General features: G+C 35.1%; 1 long non-coding RNA gene across 1 annotated transcript; it reads right to left on the reverse strand.

Annotated features, from left to right (window-relative positions):
• Positions 1-3,869: 3,869 nt before the first annotated feature.
• Positions 3,870-8,998, reverse strand: LOC113292685. Its single transcript, XR_003331820.1, has 17 exons — positions 8,716-8,998; positions 8,568-8,623; positions 8,448-8,479; positions 8,252-8,301; positions 8,120-8,159; positions 7,922-7,991; positions 7,419-7,570; positions 6,650-6,752; positions 6,393-6,524; positions 6,204-6,287; positions 5,672-5,732; positions 5,440-5,533; positions 5,200-5,330; positions 4,583-4,629; positions 4,424-4,467; positions 4,283-4,338; positions 3,870-4,002 (listed from the first exon to the last, which is right to left on the reverse strand). It is a non-coding gene; the product is annotated as an uncharacterized LOC113292685 (long non-coding RNA).
• Positions 8,999-23,345: the final 14,347 nt, after the last annotated feature.

A 23,345-nucleotide genomic window follows, 5' to 3' on the forward strand; every position in this document is an offset into this window, starting at 1 on the left:
TAGACATATGGTGGAACCTGCAAAATTAGAAAAAGAATTTCCAGAGAGCAAAGAGAAATCCATTTTATCCTCCAATGTGGTTGAGGTTTCTTCTGGAGGAATATCGAGATTGATGATGTTATAGCACTGCTCGGTCGAACTCGCAAGCGTTGCTATCTCAAGCTTGTTTGTCAAGTTTAGTTGCCAAAATTATAAGCCTTGATTTCTAGTCTACTTATAGCTAAGTCTCATACTAGGATAGTAAGTTTAGTTGAGCTCTAGACTCCACGGCGTTCATCATGCAAAGACGAAGAACTACTCAAGGAACTGGTGGAACTTCATCGACAAAAACTTATGTGGAGACTTGAACTTAACTATCACTCAAAAGTATATCTATTCTATCTCCTATCTTGAGACAAAATTCGTATTGCTATATAGACTTCGATTATACATATTTGCTATTTCGAACCGAGTTTATCTCGCTTATTTATTTCTCGAAATATGTGTTGGTAAACTTTCGCTTTGTCCAAGTTCATCTTTATTCGTGACGAAAGTCATGTTGATTATTTCAATAACTTAAAAATCGCTTTGATGAAAAATGGTTTGTGAATAACAACTATATAATATCCTCTAAGAAAGTCTCAATGATTGAAATGAGAGTTTAGAACATGTAACCATCTTTGGATATAAACATAGTGTGTTCTCATATTTGTGTAAAAGTCCAAAACCGGGAACCCAAGTATGCGTACACGTGCACGTACTGGCGGTTGTTGGAAATCAGGGTGAGTATGCGTACCCATACGCGTACTAGCGGAAAGTTCACGTCCGTGAATTTCTGTTGGAGTATGAAAGTGAAAAACAAACTCAATCCGATTACTTATGTACGCGTACCTGTTCTCATACTTAGGTAGGTTACTTTCTAAAATCGGTATATTCATGAACTAAAACATTTATATAATAAGGAATGCAATATTTGCAAACCGTGGCTATATGTTCATGAATTGATTCGAGTGAATCAAAACCGATTTTGCTTTGATTGTATCTTGTATACTTCTATGAGATCTAAGCAATTGAACAACTCTCTAACTAGTTCATTTGAGTCATTTGAACTAGTTATGATGAAGATGAATAAGGTTGATATGAAAGTGCTCATATGGCTAACCATTGGTTAACTATTGTTGAACCAACTAAGTGAACACGTTTAGGTACGGTTACTCAAAACTAAATGAAGTTACATTTCATTTGTGTGTAACAAGCTAAGTTCGATCTAACGGTTGAAAGATATTAGCTTGAATCTAATCAGGTTTTGTTAGAGCATTGCTCGGTCAAACTCGCATGCGTTGCTATCTCAAGCATGTTTGTCAATGTTAGTAATCAAAACTATAAGTCTTGATTTCTAGTCTACTATAGCTAAGGTCTCGGACTAGGATAGAAAGTGTAGTTGAGCTCAAGAACTCCATGACAATCATCATACAAGACGAAGGACTATTCAAGGAACCGGTGGATCTTCATCGACTAAAAGGTATGTGGAGACTTGAACTTATCTATCACTCAAAAGTCTATTTATCTCTTATCTTGAGACAAAAGTCGTTTTGCTATATAGACTTAGATTATACACATTTGTTATTTCGAGCCGAGTTTAACTCGCCTATCTATTTCTCGAAATATGTGTTGGTAAGCTTTCGCTTTAGCTAAATTCATCTTTACCCGGTGACGAATGTCATGTTATGTTTCAATCACTTTGAAAATTCCTCTGACGAAAAATGGTCTGTGAATAATGACTATATAACGTTCTCTGAGAATGTTTCAATGATTGAAATGATAGTTTAGATTACATAACCATTGGTAGGATATAAACATTGTTGTGGAAACACATATATGTATAAGTCCTTATTCCTTGAACCACAGTTTGCGAACTTTGTTGATCAAGAGAAACGGAATGTGGCGTGAGCCAAGTCCGCGAACTCATCCCGCGAACTGGCAGAAGTTCTCGACCCGAGAATTTCTGCTAGAGTTTGTGAACTCCTTCCATGAGATTAAGTCCACGAACCCAGTCCGCCGAACTTGAGTAGGTTATATCTAAAATCGGTTGTTCTTGAATTCATGTTTATATAAACTAAGGAATGCTTTTGCAAACCGTGGCTATAAAGTTTATGAACCGATTCGAGTGAATCAAACCGTTTTTGCTTCAATTGTGTCTTGTGTAGTTACATAAGATCTAAGCAATTGAACAACTCTCTAACTAGTTCATTTGACTCATTTGAACTAGTTATGGTGAAGAAGAATATGGTTGATATGAAAGTGATCATATGGCTAACCATTTGGTTAACTATTGTTGAACCAACAAATGTACGAGTTTGGGTACGGTTACACAAGCCTAGAAACGTGCAAAATATTAGCTTGAATCTAAATCAGGTTTTCATCTAATGGTGAATATTGAATGCTTTGTTATCAAGCTAACATTGATTGCAAACCCTGATTTGAAAGACTACATAAGGGAGAACTCTAGCAACTGGGAAACCTAATCCCCACACCTTCTGTGTGATACTAGTTGTGCTAAGCTAGAGTCGATGCTCCTTTAACCTTTGGTTTCTTCTTCTAAACCAGGTTAACGAATTAAAGACTTCATTGGGATTGTGAAGCCAGACCGATACTACTTTCTCGTAGTTGTGTGATCTGATCTTGCTGTTTCTATCGTACGAGTATAATTGTAATAATTGGCTTGAGATTGATATCTCTGATAGGCAAGATATAAAAGAAATCACATTCACTTCGTCTCATCGTTTGTGATTCCACGATATTTTTTTCGCTGCGTCGATTAAAATTATTGTGAGGTGATTGATAATACTAGGATGTTCTTCGGGAATATAAGTCTGGTTTACCAATTGGTTCATGTTCACCTTGATTTATCAAAAGACGGAACAAAACTCGTAGGTATATTCGTGGGAGACGGATTTATCTATTACCGTAGACTTTTCTGTGTGATACAGATTTGTTTATTAAAGTCTTCGACTTTGGGTCGTAGCAACTCTTAGTTGTGGGACAGATCAGCTATGGGAATCAAGTACGTAGTATCCTGCTGGGATCAGAGACGTAAGAGCATAACTGTACCTTGGATCAGTGTGAGATTGATTGGGGTTCAACTACAGTCCAGACCGAAGTTAATTTGGAGTAGGCTAGTGTCTGTAACGGCTTAATACAGTGTGTGTTCAATCTGGACTAGATCCCGAGGTTTTTCTGCATTTGCGGTTTCCTCGTTAACAAAATTATGGTGTCTGTGTTATTTCCTTTCCGCATTATATTTTGTTATATAATTGAAATATCACAGGTTGTGTGTTGTTCAATCAATTAGAATATCCGACGTTTTGGTTGTTGATTTAAATTGATTGACACTTGGATATTGGTTCTTTGGTACCATCCAAGTTATCTCTCTAGTATTTGATAAAGACTCTTAGATTTCTATTTGCTTGAGTATACTACACTAAATCGACGGTTTTGAGACATATATATGTGTTGTCATTATTTTTTGAGACATATAAGTGTCTCAATTTTGGCGTAGGGAATGCTTTGAGACGGATTTAAAAGACGCTTATAAATGTCTCTTAATTATTTTTTGAGACTTTGTATGTGTCGCATAAATAATTACCGACGATTTATTAAGTGAACCAAATTTATTTTTCTGATCATTTTAAGCGACACAAAAATTAATTGAGGAGACACTTATATCCGTCTCAAATAAGAATCTTAAAAAAGGTTATACTATATATTCAAAATTTCCTGGACCTGCACATTTGATTTCCTGTACCAGAATATAGGTATCTAGCCACTCCATTCCCAGTCAAATATGAAACCATTATTCAATCAATTCCATTATCACATATGAATCCATCCACACAATCAATCAATACAATTATAGATATAAAATGACTGAATTCTAACAAAATAAACTATGGATAACAGGCCTGTCTCTACAAACATAAAGTTTCCCTTTTCTTAACTCTTCTGAAGATTCGCCAAGTCAGTCTGCAAAGAGAGAGACAATAGAAAAGGTCAAAAGATAGTTTTCATTTCTGAAAGTGGATTAACAGTTGTGGAAACATACAGGAAATCAATACCCCAATGACATAAAATAGGTATGTTAAAATCCAGATTCAGATTCAAATATTTCAAATTTCATTGGTTGAAGCACATTGAATGGATAAGTTATGTGGATCGGTTGCTTAATGGTAAGTGGTAACAGAACGGTCAAGCTTCTAAAATAATTATTGTACTAACTTCAAGATAAAAAAGTATATAGTCATACCTCATCATATTCTTTATGTTGTGCCTTGGGTTGCTTCAAAGGCTTAGCTTTTACACCTACAAACAAAGAAATTTCCAAATCAGATCAAAGGGATCCTTATCAAGAACATCATAGATGAATAATTGATTTCAAGAATTTTACCTGGCTTGAAAGACATGATTCGATATGTGATACTAAAACTAGACCTGTTACACAAATTTCAAATATGATATTCTTGAGTAGAACACACAATTTTAATTGTTTGGAAGTAAAAGTACCAATTAAGATGCTAGAAAACAAATTCTCCGGCTATGCACCCACCAAAATTTTCAGGATTGCATCTACTTGATCTTTTTCTTTGGCCTCAACTGCAGTTCAAACAAGCAAATGAAGACACAAGTTTGAGCATCATCATAAAGAATATCAGAAACCCTACATAATACAAATGGAAATAAATCTAGTAAAATTAAAGACAGTTTCTTGTATCCAGTAATCCAAAACTTTTGCTATTTTTTTTCCATGGTATAAAACTCAACTGATTTTCTGTTTTTTTTTTCCATGATATAAAGTCTAACCTTGTTCAATAAAATGCTTCATAGAATATGAAATCGAATTTGACTAGGGGGAACTAACCGGAAGACCAACAATGATACTTAAGACGGAAATCTTGTTGAGTCTGACTTTTGGGTCCTCTCCACATTATCTTTGCCGCAACTCAAAGATAATGTGGAGTGACAAAACTATCACTCAAGAAAGAGTGACAAAACTATCATGGCTTATGCTATAAAAACTCAACCGTTCATATTAGCCATTGCATTGATAACTACATGGTAACCTGTAAAACAGGGGCCTACTATAACTCTTCTCAGTATAGGCCATTATCCAGGTTGAAAATCATGATACCCATGTCATGAAAGATATAGAAATTCAGTAAGGACCTGAATTTTTCTTGTATCTCACGAACGGAAGCGGACAAATTTGGTAATAGACCAGGCGAGACTGTTGATAACTGATTGAGGAAAGCTGAGAGTAACACTTCATCGTGAATGCATGCTTCAGGTAGTAAACCCTGAACGAATGAAGTATGTGGATAAAAAACACGAAGACTGAATATTTCCATAATATGTAAGGATGAACAACTTAGAGGGATAATGAGGATTACATGTGATTAGGCTCACCTAGAAAAGAGTGGATGATAACACTCCATGACTTGACAACAGAAATTCTGAACTTTTGTATAATCGCAGAAGTATGTTGGTAATTGTTATCAAACTACACCAGCAAGCAGGGGTATGATTTGGTTTTCGAGAAAGAAGCAGGGATATAATTGTATGATAATTTTGTCATTAAACTGTTAGGACAAGAGGGACCAAGACGTAAGCAGAAAGAACATTTCAAGTGGATGCTTACAAACGAAGAAAGTCCTTGCTTGAAAAGGCTCGATCCTCCGCAGTGCATGGAAGCAATCAACCTGAAAAGTAAATCAAAGCAAGAAATAAGAACATGTGTATAGGTAGCCACGAAAGAAAGCATACATGGCTTAAAATAGAGGAGTTCTTTCAGTACCACGAGCTAAAAGGATACCGCTGAGGGTGGGTAAACTATATGTATGACCACCATATTTCACAACACTAAAAGAAAAATAACTTACACATGATAAAAGGACATTAGTAGTTACAGCAAAATACACATATCACCTTTCGTGGACAACTAAAGCAGAAACACAAGTTTTTAGTTTCAAAAATTATTTTAACACTCAATCTATACTGAAAAGACAACAATATTAAGTTGAAACTTAATATATTAACCCCTCTCTCAGCTCACAAACAAAATCCAAGACTCAAAATCTTCAATGACAACACAAACAAGAAAATATCAAAACAAATACTACCATTTTCAGTTGAACAAAAGGTTAAAATCAAAGATTAGAACTGAGTTATACCCAACAGGTGAATACGTGGCTTAGGTAAAATGGAACTCCATTGATTCCTCCAAAATGTTGAAACACCATCAAACCAACTCCAACCTGATTAAAAAAGTTAAGGTGTTATCATTCATGGCGCTACTTCATTACAAATTAATCGACTAAAACTAAATGACTCACAGTGACAAAGCACTACCAATTACTTACAGCCTCGTGTAAGGAACCAAATCTCCCAAGTGAGAGTACATCAATTTCTAAATACAGCATAATACATTATATCAATTGTACATTATGCAGGGCGTCGGCGTATGCTGTCAAAATACCTTGAATTCCGTCAACCTGAAAAAAAAAACAGAATGTTCTCTCTTTAGAATGCGAGAACAAGGATAGGCATATTTTCAAGGTTACACATAATGTGTGTCCATCAAAGTTCAACAACAGTCGGGTATTTTGCTCATCTTCACCTCAGAGTAGGTCCTGCTTCCACTCAAGTTAGAACATTGAGAGACCGGTCCATCATAGAATAATTTCTCACTTTCTAATAGGGGTTCATGTAATGCAAAGAATCTAGGAGGCGTGGATTCCCATTTGAAGGATAACAAGAAAAAAAAAATTATTAGTCATATAGAATGCATATAAAACGTGGGTGGACTTTCAGTCAACTTCTAATATAAACATACATAAAAATAGAAATAGAGAAGCGAATGAAAATCAGTACTAAGCTTGTGCACAGGAGATACTTTAAGTGCTTGTGAGAAACAAGCAACCACCAACTGAACTCAAGTTATCGGAGAGAGCTAAAGCCCAGATTGTATTAAGATGTTAACTCAGTTAGTATAATGCAAATACAATAGACATGTAAAAGCTACGACAAGCACAAAACCAAAAAATACTACCAGTAGGATTATAAGAAATTTGTTAATCATTTTAGTGCGAGTGGCCCTTTAAGAGAATACAAATTATTATACTCCACTCCTAAATGCTAACCGAAGACTACTCTTGTTTAGTTTGATAAGATTGGTCGACACCAGACAAAGTGATGAAGAACGCATAAGAGACACCAAAGTGGACGAGAACGTATCAAATTTGTTTTGATTGCTTGGTTAAGATTCTACTCTGCCTACAAGTCTACCATTTTAGTCAATGAATTCACATTCTTATCTAATTACAGTAATTCGCGGTAATGTAAGAATTACAGATTTGTCTCATTACCCAGTTCAGTCTCTGTCTTACCTATTCCCATCCAGATTTATTACAGGGTACTGTAGTTTTCACCATTTCTGCCTCCTAAAAGAGAAGGAAAGAAAAAATATCTGAAACTGCCAATGGTGTTCAGGCATGACAACACCATAAGTCCATAGCTACTTGACAAAGAAACCTCTTACCTGAAAAAGAAATGCAAGTCCCTTAGGAAGATTATAGCAGCAATAGCTGTTACAGTAAAGTCAAGAAACTTATCATATAGAGTTAAAATGAAACATGGTCAAATCTAATTTCCAAACAGCTTACACTGCTACAAGTGTATGTACATTATCTCATGTTGGTACTTGCATAAGCTATTGACAAGGAGTAATTGTGTAAGGACACGTAATGGTTAATTTACATCAGTAGTTGCTAGGACACAAAAGTTCACTAAACTGAGACATAAACATTCAACAAACACTTAGACGACATAAAGTTTATGAATGTGACTTTCCCGTATTACAAATTCTTGAATAAGGTGTAGTGATGATTACCATGAAAACATTGGCCCATGCCCTCAAGCTCCTATAACTTCCTGTGTATGTTGTTATCGTAGGCAGAAACCTGTGCAAAAACATATTGAAACACAAAATTAGGATTAAACTGACAGACATATATAGCATTAATTAACTACACGATAAGAGTGAACTCTAAACAGTTGGTAGTTTATTTGAGAATGTGATAAGACTTACACCAGGATAACGAGTAATTTAGATTGTTGCTTTAGTGATTCTAATTGTTTCCTTGCAATCAAACAAGCAGCAATTTAGACCTATAATCCAAATCAGTAGTAAAATGCAGGCCAAAAAATTGATTGTATGAACCTTATCCCATAACAGATCCATGAAAAGCTTTGAAACATACCCACTTTAAGCTGTTGAAAAAGAAAAACTGTGTGTTATTAATATACATCAAACTAAAAGGAAATGAAACCTGAAGTCCTAAAACAAAATAACCCAGTAAAGAACATAGGAAAGTAAAAACCAAAACATAGGGGGAATATTATTTTCACAGTAGAACCTTGAGGATTCTACAAATCCAAAACTTCTTAGCTGCATACAAAACATAAAAAATATTTGAGATATCAAAAAAAATAAAAAATAGATCGGAAATAACATGTAATAAGGTTAGAGATTATACCTGAATCTTCAAGGATTTGTACTTGAAACTTCTATAATTTGCATTTCGATCTTCTTCTGCAAGATTCAAACACAAGATTAGAAATCAAATTTCTAGGGTTTACAAATCAAAGATAATTTTGATTTCAGTAAAAGGGTTTTTTCCATACCTGAGGTTAGAGATCTTCTAGGGTTTTTACTTCTAAAAATTCAATCTTTTACTAAGAGTTTCAAGCTAAGAGTGAAAATTAATTTCCAGGTTTACAAAATCAAAGATTTTGATTTTTGTAAATAGGGTTTTTTATACCGCTTTCTAAGTTTACAAAAACAAAATCAGTTAATGACTTTGATGATTTAGATAAGTAACAGAGGATTCTGTAACTGGGTTTGATCTATGTTCACAAAATCAAAATCAGTTTATCTCCATTTTTCTTAGAGAGGAGAAAGAGGAGAAAGAGGAAGAAAGAGGAGAAAGCGAAATGGAATGAGATGTCATCTTCTTTTTTTCTTGTCTTAAGGAGGTGCACGTGTTACGGTGCCTGGGAGTATTTTAATAATAATCTGAAAATATCCTGGAAATAAATGGAGGGAAGTAAAAATGGTGGGAAGTAATTGGTATTGCATATGAATTTAATTTCAAATGATTTTTTGTGAGACAAAGATATGGTGGGAAATTTGAGAGGGAAATCAATGTGAGAGTGACTTAGAAAATTGAAAAGAGAGGGACTTTTGGGGGATTTTTGGAGTTTGGGAGGTAAATAAAATCAAAATTAAAAGTAAAAAAAAATTATAAATCATAATATTGAAGCTATTAAAAGATCTTGTAAATTAAATAATATTATAAAATTATAAATATTGCATATTTTAAGACACTTTATGAGTATTTTAAGACACTTATATGAGTAGTTGAAAAATCAGAATTAAAGCAACTCATATTTTAATTTGAGACTCTTATATGAGTGGAAGCACTAAAGACATTTATATGTGTCTCGAACCCAAAAATCAACATTTCTCAAATCGGGCAATACGGTGTAGTGACGTATATATCAAATTGAGAGATTGAGATATAAACTCTTTGATATATTTTTTTTAGATTGAGTCTGACTGTCTAGTTGATTTTCTAGAAAGTATATTGGAGTTTGTCCATACAGATTGCTAAGCGAAATATCGGGTGTGGTTGTTATACCCCCGCTTTTTCAATTGGTATCAGAGCAGGCAAACACGTTCAAGACCTTGCAAGTCTGTGTTTGTAGCGATCTGAGGATGGACGATAGTATCTCTGATAAACGCCTAAGGCTCTGTCTTGTCCAATTCTATTAAAGAGAAAGATTCTTCAATCTCGAATATAGACGAACCATGTGTTCCAACAAGACAGACAGGCTCGGACATGAGTATTTCCGATTACCCTTCAAAAGAGTCTATCTCTCTAAATGAACGGGAAACAACTGGAGAGAGTGTCTTGATTCTAAGTCTTGCTAGAATCCAAGCCGATAGATTTAATCGGTTAAAACACCATGTCGATGTTCTGCTTGGTGTAATAAGAGACTGCAAATTCAAAGAAAATACTGAAGATCATTCTTCACGTGACTCTTGAGGCTATCCTCAAAAAGGATGCTTTGGAAATTGAACATCGCTTGAGTAAACTTTCTATTCAAGGATGCTCTAAGCAGTCTAATATACCAAGCACTTCTGCTACGTCTGAAAACATTCCAGCTCCAGAAGTAAAATTGGAATCCCTTCCTGTTTAAAAGAATGCGTATGAATTTCCCATTGATCAAGGATGTTCCACATCACATGGAAGGAAGAAATCTCCTAACGAGGATGTTAAGACTACCTTGTCTAATCACTCTTGTGATCAGAAAGTATGCCTCTTTTGCGATGCAAAAGGCTCCGCTAAACAAAAGAGAAACTCTAGGTTGAATAAAACCTCCTTGGTTCAACTTCAACACACCTTAAACTTAATTCTCAAAGGTGTAACTGACATTCGTATGTCTAAACCAGTTGGTTTTCGTACTTACCCTGTGTATGTTACCAGGAAGGTCAGTTCAATGAGTTCCTCAAATGCTCTAAAGCAGAATAGGAGTCTTAAAAAGAATTGTCCAAGGAAAGATCAAGTCATTTCCTCTGGAAATAACATTTCCCTTAATGTGAACGAAATTCCAGAAGAAAGAAAAAAAATTGATGATATGAGAAATAACCTGATAGAGATAATTGAAGGATATAAAGAAATTGTCGACAGGTTGTCATCCTCCGCAGTCAAAATTCTTCTGGTAAGAACTCTAACTATGTTTCGTATTTTGATGACAGTAAGTTTTATGATAATTTCTCACATAAAAAGGGATCTCCTTCTAGATTCAGAATAAAAAAAAGACTTGATCATAAACACAGTTCTTTTAATGAGCTCAGAGCTCATACTTGTGCTAATTAATCATAAGGTTTAAGAACTTGCTCGTAAAATTCCTGTTGAGAAAGATGTGTAAAAATCAGGTATACTATGGCAATTTGGTGTTCTGCTTAGTTGAGCTATCCTCTTATCGTTTATAGCTAAACTAGTGTTTGTAGACAATATTGCCTAAGAAGTATTTGTGTTGTCCAGTATCGTTTCTCTCTTTATGAAATTATTTTGCAACTTTGTGGACTGCTGCACTTGTGCTCTAAATTACTCCCATGGTAAGGAATTTATTGATCCATTTATGAATTCTCATGTAGCAAAAGTTCTTTTGTTGTTTTATTTTTTATGGGCCATGTTGTATTCGTATGTGTACACGGGTTACCATCACGAGTCAACGGTTTGCGAACCTTAAAGGTCTTCTTCCCTAAGAAACCATATAAATACCAAACCTCTGAGTCACGTTTGCGTACTCTAGGTTATCTTGGTTTATCAAGAATGTCGTCCTCTTCACAATCGTGTAGTTTTGCTAAAGGCTTTCTTGATAAAGGTATTGGTTTTGAATCCGAAGGGAGGAAGAAAAGAACCCTTGTAGATGAAAATCATCCCAATGCCTCGTGTTACTATGCATATACTCATGAGAATGTTGAAAAGGATGATATGATTTCTGCTGAAGTGGTCCATGACTTTCTTAAGTATTTTGAGGAAGCAAAACTGCAACTCGTTGATACTCTGAAAAGTCTTGATGTGTTGAAAACTGAGTTGAAAAAGGTTTCAACTGATCTTTGTCCCATAAAATCTCACATCAATGATCTTCATAAAGAGAATCTCTTCTCTGAAGATGCAATGGATGCTTCTAATCACGAGCTCAAAGACGCCAAGACTCGTGAGGATCCTGAACCGTCTATTTGACCTTAGTTCGTGTTCAGCCATGGCACTGGAGTCTGCTTTTGTTCCTTAGCTTGTTGATTTCTTGTTTATGTTTGCCTAGTAAATCTTCTATTTTCTTGTTTTTTTTAGAAGAATAACTAAAGTTTGGATTAGCCATTATTGTGTTTACACATAGCTATGTCCAATGTTTTCATCTTCATGTTTTTGGATTTATTGGTTTAAATTCTAAATTTGTTTGGAGGATGATTTTTGCAGTATTAATCTTTATGGTTTTATATATTGCAAATTTGTTATGGGATATGTGTGTTTACGTCCGTGAACTATGATTGTCCCATACCTTGTCAAAAGTAAAGTCTTTCGTATGTCGATATGCATGTATTGATAAAAGAATGAATAGACTTTCGACAAATACAAAAGTTAAGCCTATTATGTCAATTATTGATGGAAGATAGGTTAAAATCTTTTGTTTGCAAGGATTATGTCTATTGAATGTCGTTATGCGAATAGTGATGGAAAATAAAATGAATCCTTGTGTATTCCGCAGTATTGATCTTCCCTGATCCATATTTTATGTATTACTGTGAGGCTCCGTAAAGTGTCTTATGTTGAGCATAGAACGACCAAGTTGATTATTTTTATGATTAGCTATGTTGTTTTTCTATGAGGTACTTTATGTCGAGCATATTCAACTAAATTAATCATCTTGTTTGGTTATTTAGTTGTTGCTCCGTAAGTTTTCTTATGTCGAGCATGATCAATTAAATTGATTACTCTTGTGATTAGTTTGGTTGTGTATTTCGATTAGATTAATTATGGGTTCTCTTGTGATTAATCTAATTGTATGTTTTTAAGTCTCCATAAGTTCACTTATGTTGAGCATTTGTCGATTAAATTAATCATGGGTTCTCTTGTGGTTGGTTTAATTGAATATTTTTGGGTTCAAATACATACTTGTATATGATTTGTTATGTCCAAAGAAATCCTTCTTTTCTTTCGAAATTAAGGTTGCTCTTGTTGTTCTTTCGGGAATGACATTTTATGGGGGAGAGTTATTTTTAAACTTGCGCTTAATTGCCAAATCTTTGTGGGGAGTGTGGCTGTGGAATATTATAGGGGTTATCTTGTATCTTTACAAACTCCTTGATGAATGCATTTAGCTTCGTCTTTATGACTGCATCTAAATAAGATGATATATTTTTGCTTTCTTTTGGTCAAGAAATGTCTCTTTCGGAATTTTCATTAGGATCACGTTCTTGTACCTTTTCCAATTGTATTGACAAAAAGGTGGAGAATTAATATGTAGTTTACACTACAAATACATATGGTTTTCGGATCATTATGTAAGGGGGAGTGGTTTCCATGTGAGATGGAGTATTGACTAAAGGGGAGTGATACATATCACCATAGTATTGTTATTGAAGTTGTGATATAATTGAACTTTGACGCTGTGTAATGATACTATGACACTGTATAACAATGATTGAGAACTCTTGTTTTCTCGTTGTTATAGCTATGGATTTTCAACAACGATGATGCTGAACTTACAACCTTTTGGATCATTGGAGTACTTGGAAGTGACGAAGATTTCAAGCAATGTTGAAGATTAGGTGTATGGAATAGCATCTACAAAAGTTTATTTATTTATTTTCTGTATTCCATATGTATTGATAGTTTTGTCCCTAAAATTGACAAAGGGGGAGATTGTTAGAGCATTGCTCGGTCAAACTCGCATGTGTTTCTATCTCAAGCATGTTTGTCAATGTTAGTGATCAAAACTATAAGTCTTGATTTCTAGTCTACTATATCTAAGGTCTCAGACTAGGATAAAAAGTGTAGTTGAGCTCAAGAACTCCATGGCAATCATCATACAAGACGAAGGACTACTCAAGGAACTGGTGGATCTTCATGGACTAAAAGGTATGTGGAGACTTGAACTTATCTATCACTCAAAAGTCTATCTATCTCCTATCGTGAGACAAAAGTCGTTTTGCTATATATACTTAGGTTATACAAATTTGCTATTTCGAGCCGAGGACTCGCCTATCTATTTCTCGAAATATGTGTTGGTAAGCTTTCGCTTTAGCCAAATTCATCTTTACCTAGTGACGAATGCCATGTTATGTTTCAATCACTTTGAAAATTGCTCTGACGAAAAATGGTTTGTGAATAACGACTATATAACGTTCTCTGAGAATATTTCAATGATTGAAATGAGAGTTTAGATTACATAACCATTGGTAGGATATAAGCATTGTTGTGGAAACAAACATATATATAAGTCCTTATTCCTTGAACCAAAGTTTGCGAACTTTGTTGATCAAGAGAAACGGAATGTGGCGTGAGCCAAGTCCGCGAACTGGCGGAAGTTCTCGACCCGAGAATTTCTGCTGGAGTTTGTGAACTCCTTCCGTGAGCTTATGTCCGCGAACTTGAGTAGGTTATATCTAAAATTGGTTGTTTTTGAACTCATGTTTATATAAACTAAGGAATGCTTTTGCAAACCGTGGCTATAAAGTTCATGAACCGATTCGAGTGAATCAAACCGTTTTTGATTCGATTGTGTCTTATGTAGTTACATAAGATCTAAGCAATTAAACAACTCTCTAACTAGTTCATTTGAGTCATTTGAACTAGTTATGGTGAAGAAGAATATGGTTGATATGAAAGTGATCATATGGATAACCATTTGGTTAACTATTATTGAACCAACAAATGTACAAGTTTGGGTACGGTTACACAAGCCTAGAAACGTGCATTTCATTTGTGTGTAACAAGCTAGTTTTCGATCTAACAGTTGAAAGATATTAGCTTGAATCTAAATCAGGTTTTCATCTAAAGGTGAATATTGAATGCTTTGTTACCAAGCTAACATTGATTGCAATCCCTGATTTGAAAGACTATATAAGGGAGAACTCTAGCAACTGGGAAACCTAATCCCAAAACCTTCTGTGTGATACTAGTTGTGCCAATCTAGAGTCGATTCTCCTTTAACCTTTGGTTTCTTCTTGTAAACCAGGCTAACGACTTAAAGACTTCATTGGAATTGTGAAGCCATACCGATACTAATTTCTCGTAGTTGTGTGATCTGATCTTGTTGTTTCTATCGTACGAGTACAATTGTAATAATTGGCTTGAGATTGATATCTCTGATAGGCAAGATATAAAAGAAATCACAAACATTTCGTCTCATCGTTTGTGATTCCACAATTTTTTTTTCGCTGCGTCGATTAAGATTATTGTGAGGTGATTGATAATACTAGGCTGTTCTTCGGGAATATAAGTCCGGTTTATCAATTGGTTCCTATTCACCTTGATTTATCAAAAGACAGAACAAAACTCGTAGGTATATTCGTTGGAGACGGATTTATCTATTACCGTAGACTTTTCTGTGTGATACAAATTTGTTTATTAAAGTCTTCGACTTTGGGTCGTAGCAACTCTTAGTTGTGGGTGAGATCAGCTAAGGGAATCAAGTACGCAGTATCCTGCTGGGATTAGAGACGTAGGAGGATAACTGTACCTTGGATCAGTGTGAGATTGATTGGGGTTCAACGACAGTCCAGACCGAAGTTAATTTAGAGTAGGCTAGTGTCTGTAGCGGCTTAATACAGTGTGTGTTCAATCTGGACTAAGTCCCGGGGGTTTTCTGCATTTGCGGTTTCCTCGTTAACAAAATTTTGGTGTCTATGTTATTTCTTTTCCGCATTATATTTTGTTATATAATTGAAATATCGCAGGTTGTGCGTTGTTCAATCAATTAGAATATCCGACCTTTTGGTTGTTGATTTAAATTGATTGACACTTGGATATTGGTCTTTGGTACCATGCAAGTTATCTCTCTAGTATTTGATAAAGACTCGCAGATTTCTATTTGCTTGAGTATATATCAAATTGAGAGATTGAGATATAAACTCTTTGATATACTTTTTCTAGATTGAGTCTGACTGTCTAGTTGATTCTCTAGAAAGTATATTGTAGTTTGTCCATACAGATTGCTAATCGAAATATTGGGTGTGGTTGTTATACCCCCGCTTTTTCAGGTTTTCATCTAACGGTGAATATTGAATGCTTTGTTACCAAGGTAACTTAGATTGTAAACCCCGATTTGGAGTCTATATAAAGGATAACTGTAGCAACTGGGAAACCTAATCCCCACACCTCCTGTGTGATACTAGTTGTGTAAGATATAGTCAATTCTCCTTTAACCTTAGGTTTCTCTCGAGACCCTATAGGTTAACGACTTAAAGACTTCATTGGGATTGTGAAGCCAGACCCAACTATTTTCTCTGTAGTTGCGTGATCTGATCTTGCTGTTTCTATCGTGATTGAGTGCAATCGTAAGATTGAATTGAGATTTATATCTCCGATAGATAAGATAGAAAAGTAGTCACAAACACCTTCGTATCATCGTTTGTGAGTCCACAATATCTTGTTTCGGTAGTCGATTAAGATTATTGTGAGGTGATTGATATTTCTAGGTTGTTCTTCGGGAATATAAATCTGGTATATCAATTGGTTCATGTTCACCTTGATTTATCAAAAGACGGAACAAAACTCGTAGGTATTTCTGTGGGATACAGATTTATCTATTCCTGAAGACCTTTTTGTGTGAGACAGATTTGTTTATTAATGTCTTCGACTTTGGGTCGTAGCAACTCTTAGTTGTGGGTGAGATCAACTAAGGGAATTAAGTGCGTAGTTTCCTGCTGGGATCAGAGACGTAAGGAGCTCAACTGTACTTTGGATCAGTGTGAGATTGATTGGGGTTCAACTACAGTCCAGACCTAAGTTAGTTTCTAATAGGCTAGTGTCTGTAGCAGCTTATTACAGTGTGTGTTCAATATGGACTAGGTCCTGGGGGTTTTCTGCATTTGCGGTTTCCTCGTTAACGAAACTTCTGGTGTTTGTGTTATTTCTTTTCCGCATTATATTTTGTTATATATTTGAAATATCACAGGTTGTGCGTTGAATCGATCAATTGGTAAATCCAACCTTTGGTTGTTGATTGAAATTTATTGATCCTTGAACATTGGTCTTTGGTACCGTTCAAGTTGTCTCTCTTATATTCAATCGGGCTCGCAAATGTTATTTATTAGATTGCAGATTGAATTGAGATATAACTCTTTGATATACTTTTCTTAAGATTGAGTCTGACTGTATATTTGATTCTCTTGAAAGTATATTGGAGTTAGTCCATACAAATTGCTAAGAGAAATATTGGGTGAGGTTGTTAGACCCCCGCTTTTTCAATTGGTATCAGAGCAGGAAAACACGTTTAAGACCTCATAATTCTGTGTTTGTAGCGATCTGACTCTGTGGACATAAATTCTATCTCCATACATGTACCACCAGTCTTTGATGGCTCAAACTACTTGTGGTGGAAAATCTCTATCCGTGCTTTTCTTCAAGCTCGTAATTTTCAAACATGGGTACGTGTTGTTAATGGTTATGATCCTCCGGTTAATACAGAAGGCGATGTATCTATACCTAAGGATATTGGTAAATATAGTTCAGAAGAAATCCTTGATGCAAAGCAAAATTCTGACGGCTTAAATGCTACCATACATGCCATTACCCCAGATCTTCAACATCATGTGACTACGTGCATGAAGTATAAAGAAGACTGGGATATCTTAGAAACCGTATTTGAAGGGAATTCCTGTGAAAAAAGCTAGGCTTCAAAACCTAAATTCTAATTGGGAAAACCTTCGTATGGAAGATGAAGAATCATTTGATGAGTTTAATCACAAAGTGTCTGAAATTGTTAATGCATCTTTTGCATTGGGTAAGTGTAACACCCCGAGTTCCAGATCAGGGTCAAACCCGTATGGAGATCGAAACTCAAAGTGTTACGGGTCGGAACGAGAATTATGCATATATTTATTTTTTTGCTAATTCACTTTTATACCAAACATAATTGAAACTTTTATACATGAATTGATGCATATGAATATATTAATCACCGCTCAAAACATTTTCAACGAAACATTTCTTTTACTTCAATTTACACTTCAAACAATACAAAAAAACAATGCAATCACTAATCTACTCATTTCTAGCTTCCACTTCCAACTTCCATAAATCTGCAAGGAATGTCAATTGGAGTGAGATGACAACTCAATAGAATGCATTCCCTTTCTCAAATATAAGCAAACATGTCAACCAATCAAAGACAATACGCACAACATGAGTATATGGTGTAACTTCAAGGATTTAATCATGTACATATTTATCAACTAAACTCACAATCTATCAAATCCTCTTAAATGCACAAGTATCCTCGGTTCGTGCCCCGCCTATCCGTGTATCCTCGGTACGGTACCGCCAACCTCACTTGCAAGAGTATCCTTGGGTCGTTCCCCACCTATCCGTGTATCCTCGATACGGGCACCGCCATTCAAACAAATATATTCATTCATCTACCGTAGCACGAGTATCCTTGGGTCGTTCCCCACCTATCTGTGTATCCTCGCTACGGGCACCGCCATTCAAACAAGTATATCCATTCATTTATAAACTCATATTACAGTTGCACGAGTATCCTTGGGTCGTTCCCCACCTATCTGTATATCCTCGGTACGGGCACCGCCATCCAAACAAGGATACGCAATTATTTAAAAATGACTTTATAATACAATACACATCTTGATATTCCAAACCACTTCATCAACAAGTTTATAAGTTCACAACCCCAACTAATGATGTAATTCTTTTAAGCATTTAAGCAAACACACTAGTTCATAATTATATTTTATAGGTTTCATAATGATAACTTGATCCAATCGACTTCAATTTTAGGTGAACTTTACTGACATATATATCTATCACATACCCATATTTCACATCAAACTAATGGCTCAATCAAAAGATATTGATTTTACAAAAGCATTACAAAATCTGGGCAGATATCATCATTTTACCAAACTATTCACCATAAATTCATATTAGTCTCAATTTAAGCAAAACCAAAGCATAATGAAAGATAATACATTTATCTACAACTTTTGTTAAGACCTAAAATCATTTTAACATTATTAAGACTGCCTAAGAACATCAAAACCATAACAAAACGAAACTGTCCAGAATTTCAGAAATCACAATCCAAATTACAAGGAACATTCAACGGAGAATTTGCGTAGGAAAATTCTCAAATTTTAACAAGAGATACCTAATCATGTTATCTAACAATAGGAAAAGCCTGATCATCAATAAGAGATACATATTTATTCAATTAAATTTCAGAAACCTAATAATACAAAGGCATACAAAATAAATACCAAAAGAGAAGGGGTTTCACATTCTACCTCAATTCCATTGATTCTCCACTGATTTTCCATGGTCTCCCTCCCTAAAATAAACCCTGGCTTTATCTGCTTCTTCTCCCTAGCTTTTAGTTTTCTCCTCTCTAAAATTCTTTTCCTAAACTTTTAGTTATAAAACCTTAATAATACTAATGTTAATAATCATAACTAATATTTATTATTTTCTTTAATTCTTTTAATTGTATTTTCATTTTCTATTCATTTTACTTAATTACTAAAATGAATTTAGGTGACTCTACTTCCACCCTAACTTGTAGCCTTTCTAGTTCAATCCACCCACATAGGTTAAGGCTAAGGAACAACAACCTAAGACACAAGGTTAACTAATCCAGGTATAACCCGGCCCGAAACAGTGGCTAAAAATACATGGTATTACAGTAAGACTATTCCTGAAAAGGATATTGTGATGAAGATTCTGTAGTTGCAGAAAATCCTACACTACACCCCTCATATGATTTCATTATTACTCAACTCATTTTTAGGTTTACACTCTTAATTTTATTGATCAATCTTTGAATGTTCTTACAAGAAAAGATAAAGGAATCAAGAATGATCTCTGCTCTAGACTTTCTCTCTCCTATTTACTTGTTTCTTACTCAAAAAGATCTCTCTCTCTCTTCCTTTACAACTGAACGACTATTTATAGGAAAATACATAGTGGATGACAGCTAATCTGTCCTTTATTTTCGAATATGGCTAGCGACATTCTCGCAACCTTACAAATGTTAATCTCGCAAACTCTCTAATTTTCGCAGGACCATCACATCTTTCTCATGATTTTAGCTGACGTCGTTTATTATATCATTTCTGAAATTGTTCTGCGACGCTGTTGTATTGTATTGTTGATAATTTCGCTAAGATATCATTGTTGCGAGATTCTGATCCTACATCTTGCCTCTTCTCATATATTTTCTGCGAAGTAGAGAATGATGCGAGAAATGCCGCAGCTGTTCTGCTCTTCATATTCTGCATTTATCACACGTATTCTTTCTTTCATCTGTTTCTTGACACGTATTTTGTAATCGTTGCTTTTTAACCGCTTATATCTTTCCGTATTAATCGTGTTTATTTTCTCGAGGAAAAAATCCCTCTATATATATATTCTTTCTCACTCTCTTTTTCTTTCTTTTTATTTTCTCTGCAACTTCATCGTTCTTCTGCAAATTCCGTTATTGCAACTTTTCTTCTTTCTTCTTCAATCTCTTTAAGTTCTTCTTCATCTTCATATTATTTCTTTTGCAGATCTTCATCGTTCGTAATTTTCTTCGAAATAATCTTCCTGCTACTGTTTTCCATGGATTCATCAAGGTTAGTTTTCTTTTTTCTTCTTTATGGGTTTTACTGAAATTGATCTTGTTTCTTGCCTTATTTGATGTTGTTTATGTGATTCTCATACTCTTGTTATTTCAGCAAAAGCGCCTCCAACACTAAATTTACAGTGCACAACCCTAATATTCCCAAACCGCAGCATAAGGTTGTTGCGCATAAAAGAAAGTATGCGAATGAGAAGGTAGTAAGAAACATTATCCTTTTCTAATAACAATGTTGTTGCCTCTGTTTCATATCTGGATTATAATTCGCAGGGTGATAAGGATGTCAGTAAACCTCTCAAGAAATCTCGCCACCTTAAAACTGTTCCAACTTCCGTTCCATTCCACTTACTCATCTCTTCTAAATCTCATGCGACATCTTCGCAAGATAAACCTTTATCTCCAATTCGCGAAAAAGATGCCTCGGACTTCATTTCTTCAGCTGACCTTTCAATGGTTCAAACCCCCCTTGTTAATCCTTTTATGAATAAAACCTCTTCTCTTCCCATTGAGAATGTTTCTCAACCTTCTATCACTGCCAGTTCTCTACCTGAGTCTCTTCCTCTTTCGAAAGAAACCGTGGAAGGAATAGATATTGCTTTCAAAGTTTTATCTGAAGTCCTGGATGATGGAAAGAAGTCTTCTATTGATCCTATCAAGTCTAATGTTTGCGAAATTTTGAGCAAGCATTTAGGTTCTGACAGAGCTGCTTCACAGACAGCTTTGGAAAAAGAATGTAATGCTCTTCGTCTCGAAAATCAAAAGCTTCAGAATGTTTTGTTGGATCGTGACAATCTTCGCAAGAAGAATGATGAATTGAGAGGTATGAAATTCTTATCTGTGTCTTCAATTTACCCTTTTAATGGTTTTATCCTTCCCATATTTAATTATCCTTGAAATCCCTCTTTCGCATGTTAAGCCTTAAACCAGAAATGAATAATGAAGAGATATCAATTTGAATCTGTCGTTGAAGAAGCCCGTGTTGATAAAGAAATTTTGATGGATCAATATAACCAATTAGATAACCTCTATTCATATTCTCTTGATCATATAAATAATCTTACCAATGAAAATACCCAATTAGTTCAGGAACAAGATTTATTAAGTAATGAAGTATCTCGCCTTTCTTATTCTTTAACTAAAGCTAATTTAGGGATGGAAACTTTATCAGATGAGAATAAAACCTTATCTCAAGAGAAGCGAACTTATTTAAACAAGATGGCGATATCTTCGCAACAACTTAGCATTCTTCAGAAAGTATGTGATGACCAAGAGAAATCTCTTCGCTCTTTGAGAAATGAACTTAAAGAAGTAACAGAGTCATATATCGCTGAAAGAGATACACTCATTCAAGGTAGAATATCTTTAAGTGTAAAGGCGAATCAACTTAAAGAACAATATTCCAAATTAGAAGAATCTTATTCTTCTCTTCCGAAGAAAAATGCCTTTCTTATTTCTAAAGAGAAAAATCTTCAGTCTCGACTTAAAGGTTTAATTGGAGATAAATTTGATGACGCAATGGACCGTTGGGAGAATAGTTGTCTATCCTTGATTCAACATCTCATTTCGCAAAAGGAAGGCAATTATAATAGTTTGACTGCCTTAACTATCTTTTTTTTGTCATATCTTTCTGAGTTCTTCATATTAATGAAATTTTGTATTCTACCTTTCGCAGAGTCTGAGAAGAATCTTCATTCCTCCGTTTCTATTTTGGAGGCTAAATATGCCGAAATTCGCAAAGAAAACGCACTACTCGTCTCTGTCCTTACTGGTTCTCGTGACCGAGCAGAAAGAAGACTTGATTATCTTGCTTACTTTAAGGATATTCAAGATAGGAATCATCAGAGAGCACTTCTTCGTCAAGTTCATCTCCGGGCTGAAGTTCTTATGAATAATATTTTATTGTCCAAATATCTTCCTCCTACATCAATTGAGCCTTTGGAAGTAGATGATGATGAAATTCCTCGTCCAGCTGACAGTGATTATGATTACGAAAGTGGTGGAGAGACTGATCTTTTGGAAGATGAAGAAGATATCCCTTCCAAGGAAGCAACTGCTGGTGCTAATCAAGATATAAGTGAAAAAGAAATCCCTTCTAAAGAAGTAATTGCTGGTGATAATCAAGATGGCGGCGAAAAAGAAGTCCATCTTAAAAAAATTATTGTTGGCGAAGATCAGAATCGAGATGAAGAAAGGACTGGCGATAATGTGAACATTGGCGAAGAGCTTCTTATCTAGTCTATCTTTTTGAATTGTTTCGTCTTTATTATTTCTTGCGAATAATATTCTTCAACCAACTTTGGAATTAATTCTCTCTTTTAGTATTTTGCTTGCGAGAAAGATAATGCCTCTTGTTTACTGATTCCCATACTTGCCTCTCATTATCTTTCTTACGAGAAATGATCTGTTGTGAATACTTATAAATATTTTGTTTTGTCATGTGGTCTTATTTTTCCTTCCTAATTAAAGGTCTTATTATGCCACCTCTTGTCATTGCGACAAAATCGCAGGACGTCCTTGCACTTTCATGCAAAAACCCATTGATCTTGCCTTAACTTTGTCTTTTGTATTATGGCCTCTTCAGGAATGTTGCGACAATATGACAGGCCTAAATATTCTTGCAAAAATATATCCCCATGACATTGTCGTCTTGCGACGAAATCGCAGGACGTCTTCGCACTTTCATGCGAAAACCCATTGACCTCATCTTATCTTTTTCTTTTGTATTATTGCCTCTTCAGGATTATTGCACAAATATGACAAGCCTTAATACTCTTGCGAATAGAAAGCCTCGTGACATTTGCGTCTTAAGACACTTATCAGCTCCCTAATGGAGGGTGTCGCCCTTATCTTCCCCCTGGTTGCCCCTTCAAGGAGGCGTACTTCTA

This window comes from Papaver somniferum, chromosome 7 (genome assembly GCF_003573695.1).
Source record: "Papaver somniferum cultivar HN1 chromosome 7, ASM357369v1, whole genome shotgun sequence".
In the NCBI taxonomy this organism is placed as follows: Eukaryota; Viridiplantae; Streptophyta; class Magnoliopsida; order Ranunculales; family Papaveraceae; genus Papaver; species Papaver somniferum.